The sequence below is a fragment of the Schistocerca americana genome, chromosome 5 (assembly GCF_021461395.2).
Source record: "Schistocerca americana isolate TAMUIC-IGC-003095 chromosome 5, iqSchAmer2.1, whole genome shotgun sequence".
Classification (NCBI taxonomy): domain Eukaryota; kingdom Metazoa; phylum Arthropoda; class Insecta; order Orthoptera; family Acrididae; genus Schistocerca; species Schistocerca americana.
In genome coordinates, this window is record NC_060123.1 from 631,795,615 (window position 1) to 631,808,322 (window position 12,708).

The following is a 12,708-nucleotide window of genomic DNA, read 5'->3' on the forward strand; positions in this document are numbered from 1 at the left end:
CTTGCTCAACGCCCTGCTCAACTCCATATACAAACAAATAGTGCGCCACGTCATCTTGGAGCCCGGCGTAACCTCGTGTGCAGATTTATGGTGTATGCCCCAGCGACAGTTTGCCTCGTTGGAGGTTAAAGTGTTAAACCTACACCACTTCAGTCTCAAAAATCACTAAGCATCAAATTATCCATTGACATTCTGGTCTCAGCCTATTTCGACGGCGATGAATCCATGTTTCCACTGCTTGCCTTGCTTTTTTAAGGACGGCCATAGTGTTACACCTATCACTCGTCCGCTGTGATTAGGCTCCTAAAGAACTATTAGTTTCTGCATGTTCTGAAGATTCTGATTGCGCAACTGTATGCTCAGTTAATGAAAAAAAGCTCCTCCAGATATTCAGCAGTTTCCACGACCAGTTTTGGCCTTTACATCAAGCAATTTTAAAGTGGATCTGAAAATTGAGTTCCATGTTTAGAATGACTGACTGACATTGCTTCTCCACAGCACAATTTTCAGAAATGGTGTGATGTAAATGCCAAAAACCATTCGTCGAATTAATAAATTACTTGTTAGCAAGAGGAGAGAGTTTGTATTAAATAACTAAAGAAGTCATGTGGCATGTAGATTGACCTCACGCAGCTGGATCATTAACGGTTGGGCTTTTCGAATATGCGCAAGCAGTAGCGGATTCCAGCGGGTAACGGCCTTTGTCATAATGAAAATATCGTCCAATATGTCAAATAACCAACCAATCTGCACCTAAAAAGCCCAAAGAATAATTTACCGTTCGTGAATCTCCCCCTTTTCTCTCCCTCGTGGGGAGGATATTTCGTGATTTCTTGGGGAACTCTGTGTATAGTAATATATTCAGATGTTTCCGTTTCCCTTATGGTAATCGACATAGCTACGAGATATGTAGCGAGATGTCATAGTTCTGGTTTTCCTTGTGGGTTTGCATTTCTGGGGTTTACAGGCGACTATTGTGATTCAGCGCCTGCCTTCTACAGCGTTTTCGGCTACAGCCCTATATGGAGCAGTTGTTCTAAAATAACGCCACCGTGGGCGCTGATGGTTTGACTTTGTCTGGGTCTATGGCTCCCACACTTTTTATATCCTTCAAGACTTCATCTCTGTGAATTTTGGAGAACGTAAGCTTCCAGAAGACTTAGTGCGATCTTGTAAGGGATTTGTAGTTGTCAACGCACACAGTTGCACGTATATTCTAGAAAAGCCAACTCGGTAACTTCTTGTGCTCGGGTTCTTGTACCTGTCCTGCCTTCCCTACAGCAACAAAGACGAGATTCTGAATAGCGGTAACAAATACTAGTAGCGTGTTATCGTCAGTGTGTTTTTGGGCGTGTCTTATCGATGGAGGGACAATGACTGTTGCGAATATACATATGTGAACAAGTCGCATTAAATGGTTCCGCGGCGCTCACAGCAACATACTACTTGCAGTGGCCACTCCTTTGCAAACCAAATTTTTCGGAAGTGATTGCATGAGTGCTCCGATAAACCCTGTGTGACTGACTATGCGCAGAAGACTGCGGAACACAGAACACACGCTGGGAGGCAAGCAGCTCCCCTCGGGCATACGACCAGGCATACAAAACGCTTTTTGAACATCTGTCACTCGGAGTCGTACTCTGATAACAGATGTCTGCACCGAGGGTGCATCAGAAATAGATACTGGGTACTTCTGTATGCGCGGCTGCGGTGACGCGGAAAGAGCAAAGAGCCAGTCGTCACGAATTAAATGAAGTGTAAACGTGGGGACCCCTGGCCTCTCCCCACGTCTGCAAGCTTGTCGAATCAGTGAGTGAAAAGGGTGTGTGTGTGTGTGTGTGTGTGTGTGTGTGTGTGTGTGTGTGTGTGTGTGTTTGCAGTAGGCATCCTACGAGATGACATGTGCGATGCACGTGTCGCTTTATTATAGTAGTAGGCCTGGTTTAGATTTTCTTCAACGTTGTCTCTCCGGCGCAAAATGTGCTAGTTCAGTATCCGACTGAAAACAACCGAAACGAGGTAATGGATATTACCAGTAGTGAGAATATCGAGAGGCATTTGAGTGGTATCCCAAAACTATACGGTAATTCACCGCAATGCAAAAATGCGGTCTCTCTCTCTCTCTCTCTCTCTCTCTCTCTCTCTCTCTCTCTCTCTCCCTCCCCAACCCCACTCAAAAGTCACAAAGCCTGCGTATGCTCTTGAGTGCTCGTGAAGCTTGTAATCAAATGTATGTGACAAGGATGTGGTATGAAATGGGAACGTATATTTGTCGTGATACCTTAGCTCTTCTTGTGGTCATGTTGGAACTACGAAAATCTACTGGGAATCAACCATGTCAGTCTACAGAGATTCCGCATGCCCTCAACCAAAATACGCTCCCTCTGGACTGTGTAGTCCGGTGGTGGTCGTGGAAGTCTGCCGAAGGATGATTTTGGAGAATCTGATACCTAGGTTTAAGGAGACGGCGAACACGTTCACAAGGGAAGGTAGTTTGTGGCGAACTGGCAATGAAGTGGAGCGTTTCGAGGAGAGAAAACGTAGATGGAGATTGCTGGCTCGGTGACACATATATACACCCTCATCTGATAGCCTCATAGTTCAGTGCAACAATACAGTATGCTTTGGCTGCAATGGTCAGACACATGGCCCATGTCACGTGAGATGGGACACAAACTGAGTGCCACATGCAGATCATATTTTCCGAACACAACTTACCTGCTGGACAATAATTGTCTCATAGAGGTAGTAACTTCGTAGAACAATACGTTATAGTATATGTTACCGAATTATAAGTACGTTATAAACATATGAAACAGATGGCATAGCAATAAGACACGTATTTGTATTTTACTAAGACATGAACATAATATATCAGCAGCCATATAGCAACCCCACCTTGCTGAGCAGAGTCATACCATTACAATTGAAGAAAACTGAATTATTAAACTTAAGACGAGCTATTGTTGTACCTAGACAAAAGGTCAAAACTCAATGCTCTCAATTTCACTATGGTTATGTACTTTGTTAAACATTATTATTTAGGCTAAATAATGTGACACTTCTTTAGGCTTAACTTCCTGTTTATCAGCTCAGTGTTAACCACGGTTAACAAATATTTTCAAGATGTTTTTGTGATTTATACTAGAGAATGAGGTAATACCTTAACTGCAAAATCTACATCACAAAAGTAATCAGTGCAATGCCGTGTAATACAGAAAGTCAGTTATCTGCGACCGCCCACTCACTGGGATTGCTGTGGTGTTCACGGCAGCCATCACCGACAGTACTCACTGGTTGTCCTTTGTTTATCCAATTTATACTTGTGTGGAGCGACACTTGCGCGGGGGTGGACGGTGTTGACTTTTTGCGCAGTCAAGACGCTGCAGATAGATTTTTACACTCAGAATCCTTGGGTTCACCAATTCACATCGAAACTATCACCTTCAAACCAAACTTAGACCTCGGGGAAAGCTACAGATTAGTCAGTCACCACAGCCAGGACTCAACACTTCCTGGCTTCCCTAACTCGGAAACAGACTACCCAGCAAGAGGCCCAAGCTCTGCAGCAATATCTTTCTCAGAAGCGTCACTCCACCCAAGTGTTCCAACCCTCAAATGCCATATCGCAAGGGACTGACGGACACTACACTCACATAATCTGTTTTTGACGCCATCAAATAGAGACCTGGATGTGAACCGACAACGGAGCAGCGATTGTGAACAAGAAAGACGTGAATGAAATTAGAATTATATTAATACCTTCAGCTGGTGACGGGCGTTGATATATATCAAAGGGGACAGGTGAAAAATGTGTGCCCCGACCGGGACTCGAACCCGGGATCTCCTGCTTACATGGCAGACGCTCTATCCATCCTAGCGCGACTGCAGGGATTATCTCACGCACGCCTCCCGCGAGACTCACATTCTCACCTCGTATGTCCACACACTACATTCGTAGTGTCCCACCCAATCACACTCATTACTCGTGGAAGACATTCTTACCAAGAATGGCCGGTATTGCCAGAACTATATACTTATATATGGATATGGTGTCTGTACTTTCGGACGTGCCCGAGAGTACAGACACCATATCCATATATAAGAATGAGGGTGAGGGGGGGGGGCGGGGAGGGATGGAGGAATACATTGCTCACCCGTTCGCACAAAAAGACCCTTTCATACGCGCACTTTCTTACCTGGGGCTGCCCACCTCACCAACTGCACGCTCTCGAATGTGTACATTTGCTACTGGTCGCCTTTAAAGATTATGCACATTATTTTACACAAGAGCGAGTGTTCCGCCATTGTCAACATCCGCGACCTGGACTGACTCAGACTGCGACAGTACAGATCGCCACAGCTACAGTCATTTCCGCTGGTGGTGATAGGCTCGTGCACCGTACAGCGCTTGCATCAGTACCCTTCTGCCGAGAATAATTAAGTACCGCAATAGGATGACGGCCTAAACACTCATCTATAGAAATCAACCTTTCAATACCATTTCCGGCTGAATGACCAAAAGAGATAAATATGACAGCGCTGAAAGGATGAGTAGCGGTTCATCAGCGCACGTAATTATTGCAACTGCCCTTCGTCGACCTGTTAGACACACTAAAAAGAGGAATACGACTGTACTCTTGCGTAGCAGCCGCTGGATGGATGTATAATGCTGCAGCGCAATTTCACCGCACGGCTGGCAACGGTAGTAGCAGGAGACATGTCGACAGCAGGGCGTAAGGTTTCATACCGTATACTCGTCTGCACAGTAACTGTACCTCGCAGAAAAACGCGTAAACGAAGTACGCAGTTGTCAGCATTTGGGATAGACTGTGTAGTTGGGCGCAAAGAAGCCGGTTGGGTAATCGGCGAATCGCTCGACGTTTGAATAGGTGCCATTATTTTACGATTCTGGCAGGAATGAGTGAACCATAGCCGCACACAGACTCAAGACGGAAGCGGGCCACCTTTAGAGGCTACAATAGAGAGACGACAGAATGTGAGGGCCGTACAGAGAGGCACTCAGTGAGACCCAAAGACCTTTAATAGGCGGCTCACAGAAAGGGCATTGAGCCTACGGCGCCCAGTGCGCGAACTAACGTTGATATCTGTACAACAAACTGATTTGCAGTGGAGTCGGACACACTCGGCCTGGAATATGACTGGAGTAGAGTTGTCTTCAGTGGTGCATTCCGCTTGGAACCCAGCCGCGATGAGCAGCGGAGACGCCCCGGCCGGCGGTGGAATACCATCCTGACTTTACCCTTCCATATGGCGCGATAAACCAAGAGTGATGGTCTTGGATGCCATTTCTTTTCATAGCACGACTCCTTCGCTTGTCATCCGTGGTATCCCTGCAGCACAGCGGTACGTGGACGATTTTCTACGCACCGTTTTGTGTCCTTCATGCCAAGCCATCCTAGGCGTACATTTCAGCAAGGTAATTCCCGCCTGCACACGGAGACGTTTGTCTTCAGCCTTGTGAAACCCTACCTTGGTCAGTAAGGTCCCCAACTGAGAACGTTTGGAGTGTTACAGGCAGGCCAAACAAATCGAGATTTTGACGCTCTCACCCGACAACTGGACCGAATGTGGCACGGTATCCCTCCTGAAGACATCCGAGAACTGTATCGATAAATGTGAAGCAGAATAACTGCTTTCATAAGGGCTAGAGTTCGAGCAATGCGTTACAGACTTGCTTAATTCGTGAAGCTATCTTCATACAGTTTTTCTGAAAGTGTAAACGTTTGTATGTACATGCTCATCGCAACTACCGATTTTCTGCATCATGGTGTGTCGTTTTTTGGCTTTAGTGTATGTACTCGACATATGATTCAGATTCTGAAAAATACAGAATTATGGCAAATTATGCTGTATTAAGGTACTGTGAATAATCGCATTGGGCAGTAATAGCGAAGACAATTTCGTCTTATTCCGCGGGGCATCTGAAGCGAGTACATAAAGGTATTAGCAGCGGCAGGCGTAATCGTTTAATGGCATCTCATTAAAGTTTTCCGATAAGCTTCTCTGGCAAGACTGCTGCCTATGGACGGACCCACCCGATATGGAGTGCGGCTTTTACGTCGTTGTAAGCTGGCCTGTTTCACAGTTGCGTGACTGAAGCCGTAAAATCCACTTTGCGTCGCTACCTGTAGTTCCCGGCAGACATTACCTAATTCAGGAATAAATGGACGCAAGTTTGCGATACAATCAAATTAAATGGGAAAAGGGTAGAGCTTTTTTTTATGACTTATTTTCGCCTCCAGTAACAAACGACTCCAACAAAAACTATTACACTCCGCGTCATCTTTGTCCACTGCTTATCGGGTTCGTCATTCTATTTGCACAACGCCGCCGCCGTCGCCTCTTTGTCCCGAATAACTGGCGCCGACGAAAATATAAATAAGACGAAGAAAGGAGACGCTTATCTAAATCATCAACAAAGTTGGGGAGGGGAAGCAATCGTCGTAAGTGCCGCGGAATCGTCCGCGCCGTCCCCTTCTGTGCCTGAAAGGGACGAGGCAGCAAATTTTGGGCGAGGCCCGCTCTGGAGGAAACGGCCGGCGAGCGCTGGAGCGCGCAAAATAGCCCCGCTGGCAGCGCTCCTAATCTATTAGCATTAACAGTTGCATAATGAGGGGCGCCGCTGCGAGTGCCAAGTCACCGCGCCGCGGCTGCAGCCGTTTTATCTGCGAGCAGTTCTCGAGGAAGCCGCCCGGCCGCGAGGGGTGGACACTTTGCAGCGGTAACCGGTCGCCATCCCCCTTGCCGCTTTCCCCCCCTGCGTCGCGCAGATCCGGAGCACGTGCCACATAAACATCGTCCGCTTACGTGCTGCGCTCTGCCAGCTTGGAGAAAGGATTGGTCTGGAGGGCTCACTGCAGCACCAGTGCCAGCGGAGTGGGAGAACGGCGGCGCACTCGCTGCAAATAAGCCTGCCCAACTCAGGGGTCGAGATCTCCAGCACTGTTACGGCTTTCGAAAATTCTTTCCAGTCGACTTTAATGACATACCGGAAGATATGAGGGGTTTCTGACCCGCAAGGAAGCAAAATAAAGAAAGTTCCCTGAAAGAAAGGGAACTGCGAAGTGCCTTAGAAAGGAGGAACTCCGTTATCCTCATCGGAGGCATTTCAAGTATCTACACAACGAATTTCTTTTCATGCCCACCTCTTATAACTGCATATGACAGTAGTATCCGTTGCTGAAAGAACAGTTACCGTTGATGACCATGCAGCTTTGCTAGAAATGAAATGATAATTAAATGGACACCATAGCTGCAAAGAGGCGTTGATATACTTCATTGGGGACATGTTGAAAATGTGTGCCCCGACCGGGACTCGAACCCGGGATCTCCTGCTTGCATGGCAGACGCTCTATCCATCTGGGCCACCGAGGGCACAGAGGATAGTGTAGGGACTTATCCCTTGCACGCTACCCGTGAGACCCACATTCCAAACATGTCCACACCACTACATTCGTATTGCGCCTAATAGATGTTTGCCCATCATACTCATTACTCGTGGCAGATGATGAGCAAACATCTATTAGGCGCACTACGAATGTAGTGGTGTGGACATGTTGGGAATATGGGTCTCACGGGTAGCGTGCAAGGGATAAGTCCCTACACTATCCTCTGTGCCCTCGGTGGCTCAGATGGATAGAGCGTCTGTCATCTAAGCAGGAGATCCCGGGTTCGAGTCCCGGTCGGGGCACACATGAAGTATATCAACGCCTCTTTGCAGCTAGGGTGTCCATTTAATTATCATTTCTTATAAATGCCCCAGATCATTGTTCGTTAAAATATACCTGCTAAAAGAGGACGTGGCAGAAAAAGAAGATCTCCGATTGGAAAAGATTCGCAAATACTCGGAGTAGTGTTCTCAAAACGACATTCCCCACTGACCTGCGAACGCTGCTCCCTGGGATTGCTGCGTAAGCAAGTGCGTTGGAGTAGTGCGGAAACACTTCCATTCGTTTCGGACGTTGCAGCCTTAGACAGAGAGCGCCTTCCCTTACCTGACTGACCCAGTACTTACAATTTCCAATCGCCACACACCGGCTCGCTTCTCCCGGAGGAAGGCCAGCCTCATACCTTCGTCTAAAGGATGGTGATGTTACCTCGCTCATCACCGATCAACATTATGTAAAACCATGGTTTACTAATTCATTACCTCACTACGCAGGCCAAAAATTACTAATACCCATTAAACTAAGGAGGAAAAACGTGAAAACATACCAAGAAAGTACACAGCCTGCAGTACATCTTTCCTAGCTTTCTTCTGACCGAAAGCGCAAGATTTACAAAGTTTTACGCAATGAGCCCTTCTACATGGTTTCTTTCTTAGTAGTTTGTAATTATTTTTCGAGCTCCACCTCTGCGGCCCTAGAAGTGCCACAATTATCCAGATAACGTCGGTGGGGGCAAAACTCTTTCTTCTCTCTGTTGAAACCCTTTCAAGGTATTGCCGACGACGCCAAATACTCGCCGATCTTTTCACCTAACTAGGCAACTAGACGCGTACCCCATACACTGGCGACGCCAGTGGTACATCAGTAATGATAAACTGTTCGTACGGGATTCTAAAACGTGAATAGGCAGACGCTATAGATAAGGTTACAATGAACACATGCTTTGTCTCTTTGTGTTTTATCGAAGCATTTTATGCTACAACACACACAGTGCACTGCGAAATCACATGTACACGAATACTATTTTATCATAACAGCAACTGTTACACTTCGCCCAGCCTCCTGCCTCTCTTACATTCGCTGTAGCACTGTGACACACTTATACCCTAATTCTATCGATCTAAACATGTCTACTTTGATGAAACATTCTTAATGAATTATCTACATAACATTCTTCATTTGATTACCAAATATGCAGCAACCAGTCGCAAAATCATGTTTTATTTATTCACTTTTGCAAATCGATTTCAACTGATTAACAGCCATCGTCGATGCTTTCAACCAATATGTGCCCCGAATAGTAATACTGTTTTAAACAGAGATCAAACATAAAGTGACTTTATCAGTTGAAATCTATTTGCAAAAGTGAATAAATAATAGGTAAATTTGCGACTGGTTGCTGCATGTTTGGTAATTTTATGGTCTACGGTCGCTGCACGACTTGGGAACCACATGGAGCCCATCATTCATTCTTCATTTGGTTTCGACGTCGCCGGGAACTTAACCGATCGACGCACAATAGGTTTGCTGGTGGAGCAATACCGTTCCAGCAAAAACAACTTCAGGTGTTGGGCTACACCCGCCTCCGTGCAGACCTTGTGATCAGCACGTACTCGGCACAAAAGAATGTCCTTTCGTTCTCTTTCTGACTAAGCTGTTTCGTGCATACTTACGAGAGCAATTACGAACTTCAAATGGTTCAAATGACTCTGAGCACTATGGGACTTAGCTTCGGAGCTCATCAGTCCCCTAGAACTTAGAATTATTAAACCTAACTAACCTAAGGACATCACACACATCCATACCCGAGGCAGGATTCGAACCTGCGACCGTAGCGGTCGCGCGGTTCCCGAATGTAGCGCCTAGAAACGCTCGGCCACCTCGGCCGGCTACTAACTTCGGTAGCACATTCCAGCATTCCATACTTAGTGAAGTTGTCATCAATAAACAGCTACATAAAATCGTTGCCTTGGGCACGTTAAACATTGTTCTCGCTGGTGGTGACAGGCACACCTTGTATCATCCAATGCGTCGAACGATATCAGCTTTATGCGCCGATATCATTACTCTATTCATTTTCAGTAAAAAATGGTTCAAATGGCTCTGAGCACTATGGGACTTAACATCTATAGTCATCAGGCCCCTAGAACTTAGAACTACTTAAACCTAACTAACCTAAGGACATCACACAACGCCCAGTCATCACGAGGCAGAGAAAATCCCTGACCCCGCCGGGAATCGAACCCGGGCGTGGGAAGCGAGAACGCTACAGCACGACCACGAGCTGCGGACTCATTTTCAGTAACTACCAGGTAATTACCTACCTGACTTAATAGCGGCTGCCAGTTTGCTTGTGTGGGATATATCGTCATGAGCACTTTGTAACTTCAGCATTGCTAGAACTTTTTCAAGTTTAAAGAAATTAGTGTGTTGATATATCGTAAGTATTTGACTATCAAGCCAGAAACGCTGCCGACTCAAACCAACCGTGACTCACTGCACCCTCTTAAGCATGAGGTGCTGTACTGTATTTGCACTACTCATTAGTCTTACGGGTGCTCCACCCTTTCGAAACCATCAATCCTCGTAAGCCACAATGTTCGAGCGTTTAGACAATTTGTTGTACAAGCCGCATTAAGTGTCCGTAGTGGTCGACTTGAACCTGACAGTTTTAAAAGAGGGAAAAACAGTCTTACAGGAGACTACCAACAGATTAATCAATACTCCGCCGTTTGGGCCATACTGAGACCCATAGTACCCAATGGGATATCAGACGGGTATTCACTGCTTCGAAGGAACAATTGGGAAGCATTGCAGACGCAGTACCCCTTCATCGCGCACAACGAGCTCTGTTAATGCAGGCTGCACCGTATTGGAAAGAGTGCTGGGCACTGACGATCACACTAACGCTGATCGTTGGGAAAACGTTCTTAACAAAGCCATGCTTGCATGCTTTCATGTATCGAGGTGATATCAGAAATGGGAGAAGAATGTTGTCGACCACAGGATGGATAATAATAGGCAGTGAGTTACCATATGGGGCGGCGTATTTTAATAGGTAACATATTGCATCTCAATCCCGAAAACCATATCTTCACCGTCTCTGTTCCAAAAATGTCTGAAGTAACGAAGTGTATTTTCTTATACATCGCAGTCATTGTTTTGAAGCCTGACTAAACAACTTAGTAACTCTGCTGCCATATACATAATTTGTATTTAGTGTGACGTACATTATGTTATCAAAACTATCCGGACACCTGGCTGAAAATTACTTACAAGTTAGTGGCGCCTTCCAACGGTAAAGCTGGAATTCAATGGGGTGTTGCCTCACCCTTAGCCTTGATGACAGCTTCCACCTTCGCATGCATACGCCAAGTTAGGTGCTGGACGGTTCCTTGGGGAGTGGCAGTCCATTCTTCACGGAGTGCTGCACTGAGGAGAGATATCGATGTCGGTCTGTGAGGCCTGGCGTGAAGTCGGCGTTCCAAAACATCCCATAGGTGGTTTATAGGATTCAGATCACGACTCTATGCAGGCCAGTGCATTAGAGGTATGTTATTGTCCAGTAACCACTTCGCCACGGGCCGTGCGCTATGAACAGGAAACTAATCTGTTGAATGATACGATTGCCATTCCCGAATTCCTCTTCATCAGCGGGAAGCAAGAAGGTGCTTAAAACATCAATGTAGGCCTGTGCTTTGACAGTGCCACATAAAACAACAAGGGGTGCAAGGCCCCTCATGGAAATCACGACCACACCATAGCATTACCGCCTCCGAATTTTACTGATGGCACTACATCCGCTGGCAGATGAAAGTTCACCGGCCATTCGTCATACTCACACCCTGCCATAGGATCGCCACATTGTGTATCGTGATTCGTCACTCCACACAACGTTTTCCAACTGTTCAATAGTCCAATATTTACGCTCCTTACACCAAGCGAGGCGTCGTTTGGCATTTGCCGGTGTGATGTGTGGCTTAAGAGCAGCCGCTCGATCAATAAATCCAAGATCCCTCACCTCCCGCCAAACTATCATAGTACCTGCAGTGGATCCTGGTGCAGTTTGGTATTCCTGTGTGATGGTCTGGATGGAGGTCTGCCTATTACACGGTACGACACTCTTCAGCTGTCGGAGGGTCTCTGTCAGTCAACAGACGAGGTCGGCCTGTACGCTTTTGTGCTGTACGTATCCCTACACGTTTCCACTTCACTGTAACATCGGAAACAGTGGACCTAGGGTTGTTTAGGAGTGTGGATACCTTGCGTATAGACGTATGACGCAAGTGACACCCAATCACCTGACGAAGTCCGTGAATTTTGCGGAGCGCCCCATTTTGCTCTCTCACTATGACTAATGACTACTGAGGTAGCTGACATTGAGAATCTGGAAGTAGGTGACAGGACATAGTACCTAACATGAAAAACATATGTCTTTGCGAGCGTCCGGATTCTTTTGATCATATAGCGTATATGGCCCAGAAAATGTCATAGAATATAGAAAACATCGGTATGTTGTATGTCAAAGCCGTCTTCAAATGTTTTGTTGGACACCTATTTGATATATCTCATATTTTTCATTGTGAGGAGGGTAAATATGTTTTGGTAGCGAAAATGTACCATTTATTACAAAAGAAGACAGTTTTTGGCCTTTTATTTTTCAAATATATGCCAAAGTTGCTTAGCGAGTGCGGCGTCGCTAGCATTTGTGTTGTAATTGTATCAAAAATAATTTTATTGACATTTATTTGGTCTACTGAAAAATTAATGTATTAATGATCGAACTCAATTTATCGTGGTGACTGTTAAATAGCTCTCTTTGATCTAGTGGTTGAATTTCTAAAAATGCTAAAACATATGCTTCTTTATTTCTGTCTGAGAAACTAAATACCAATACCTTCTAAACTTTTCACGTTAAAAATGGCACAAATGGCTCCAGGCACTATGGGACTTAACATCTGAGGACATCATTCCCCTAGAATTTAGAACTACTTAAACCTAAGCAACCTAAGGACAT

General features: G+C 45.9%; 2 non-coding genes across 2 annotated transcripts; one reads left to right on the forward strand and one right to left on the reverse strand.

Moving 5' to 3' along the window:
- Positions 1 to 7,324: 7,324 nt before the first annotated feature.
- On the reverse strand, positions 7,325 to 7,399 carry Trnaa-ugc. The gene has a single exon. It is a non-coding gene; the product is annotated as a tRNA-Ala (tRNA).
- A 240-nt stretch (positions 7,400 to 7,639) lies between these two features.
- On the forward strand, positions 7,640 to 7,714 carry Trnar-ucu. The gene has a single exon. It is a non-coding gene; the product is annotated as a tRNA-Arg (tRNA).
- Positions 7,715 to 12,708: the final 4,994 nt, after the last annotated feature.